Source organism: Mus pahari, chromosome 11 (genome assembly GCF_900095145.1).
Source record: "Mus pahari chromosome 11, PAHARI_EIJ_v1.1, whole genome shotgun sequence".
NCBI classification, from domain to species: domain Eukaryota; kingdom Metazoa; phylum Chordata; class Mammalia; order Rodentia; family Muridae; genus Mus; species Mus pahari.
In genome coordinates, this window is record NC_034600.1 from 13,574,837 (window position 1) to 13,576,959 (window position 2,123).

A 2,123-nucleotide genomic window follows, 5' to 3' on the forward strand; every position below is an offset into this window, starting at 1 on the left:
CCCATCCCATGTTAGTATGTCTCTTGGTATTGTCCTTGTTCAGTTTGTGTAAGAAGCCATACTGGTGGGACTTCATGGGTGTAAGTTCTGGCAACACTAGGAGATAGACTGACAGAAAACTCTTTGTTCTTCTGGCTCTTCTTGTCTTTCCACCTCCTCTTCTGTAGTGATTTCTGAACTCTGGGCATGGGGTTCATGTTAATTTTAACTCCAGCATAAGAGACATGGGCCTTTCTTCATGTTGAAAAAATATTAGGTCATGTATGTATATGTACTATGCATGCATAAATATACAATAAACACCCTGAAAAAATCCTAAAACTTCCTTTAGCATGGTTATTTTAATTTCCTTAATAATATTTTTTCTGCCCCTAAATGTGTTGCAGGCGTGGCTGCTATGTCACATATGTGTCAATAGGTGGCAGAGAGGAGAGATGCTATGTCATGCGTGTGGCAAGTGTTCTGACCTATCTGAACAATTAGTTGCTTAACATTTCCTGGGGGAAAAAGGTCCTGAGACAATTACCAGTCTAGTGCTCTGCAGGTCCTTACAGCCTCCAGGGTGGAGAGCAAGCTGGAGACTAGAAGAATCCCACCTGGGACTTGGTGCCCTGGGTGGAAGTGAGCCCTAAACAGAGGATCTTCTTCTCATGGGGTCACTCTGGCATTCTAGGTGGGGAGCAAGCCTCAAACGAACACCAGACTGGCACCATGGGGCCTGGACAGGGAGCTAGCTTGAGATGGTCAATGGTCAGGAACCGCACAGGTCTGGCGGCGTGGGGGCAAGTCATGTCCAAGATGATCCCTGCCCAGTGCTATAATGCACAAGTGGGGCATAGCACTCCTGAGATGACCCCAGACACGCAGAGACCCCAAACACCTCTAAGAGGAGCCTGTAGGTGGTCGAGAAATGGAAGAGAAGAGAAACAGAAGGATTTGGGCACAACGAAGAAAGGCAGAACTGGAGACTTAAGGATAGTGATGTGATAGCCTGATGTGAGTCGTCGATGATCCCACCTGGGACCATGGTAGACTCCTGGCCTCTGTTGTCACTGGGGGCCAGATCTGGGTTCATTTCTCTAACCCAGGGGTTTGTTACCACCAAAGTCCAGGTCTGGGCTGCTGCTGGGGGACATGTTGATGTCTGAAGGCTGGGCAGAACAGAGTTGTGGGAGAGCTGGCCCCACTCATCTCCAGCTGCAGATTCAGGAGAGTTGCTTCTTGAACATTGCTGGAGTTGCAGGTGAACAGCCTCCAAGGATGCAAGCATGGGAGATCTGGTCTACCACTAGTTTCCTATGCCATGGCACGGACCAGGGAGTGATAGCCGACTCCCCTCTTGCCCCTCAGCATCAGTAGCAGGCAGGAGACCTAGCCCTGGGGTCATGAGAGCAGGAGAGATGGCCTGCCCCTCAATTCCTGCAGCACTCAGGAGAGTAGAGTAGACCCTGGTCATGGGGGAATGGGCAAGTTGGTCCAGAAGGAGTAAATGTGGATAAGTTGGCTATTCTAGTTGTCTGCTCTGTGATAATATGGTCGAAGGAGAAATGACCCCCTCCTTTCATCCCTTACCCCCTATTGTAAGCAGGACAGATGTCTCCATGGTCAGAAGAGCTGGAGAGCTGCCCCTGCCTCTCACCTGCTACAGCACTTAGGAGAGCAGGCCCTGTAACTCACCTGGGCAGCACGGTAAAGCTGACCCTGGTGGAAGGTGAGCCTGCCCTAGCATGTGAATGTGGAAGAGCTGATCCTGCCTCTTGTCTGACCCGCAGTGGCAAGGATGGAGGAGAGACACTCTCTTCCCCTTCATTGTCCCTTGCTATCTATGGCAGGCAGGAGAGTTGGCCCTGGGGTCATGAGTATGGGAGAACTGGGCATGTCTCTCACCAGCTGGAACACTCAGGAGAACAGGTTTAATCTTTCACACTTCACACTTGTTATTTGCTGACCTCCCCTGGGCATCAGGGTAGAGCTGGCCCCACTAGTGGGGGTTGCTGGTAGCCAGCCTCAGGGACAAGAGAGTGGGAGAGTTGGTGGTGTGATCAGCTCAGATACTTCTCAGGCCCAGACTTGAGACTTTAAATTGGCCCATCCAACATCTAACTCACTGATAAACTGCTGGA

The 2,123-nt window shown here is 50.6% G+C and overlaps 1 non-coding gene across 1 annotated transcript; it reads left to right on the forward strand.

The window, feature by feature from the left end:
* The first annotated feature begins 364 nt into the window (after positions 1-364).
* On the forward strand, positions 365-495 carry LOC115065066. Its single transcript, XR_003844863.1, has one exon. It is a non-coding gene; the product is annotated as a small nucleolar RNA SNORA17 (small nucleolar RNA).
* Positions 496-2,123: the final 1,628 nt, after the last annotated feature.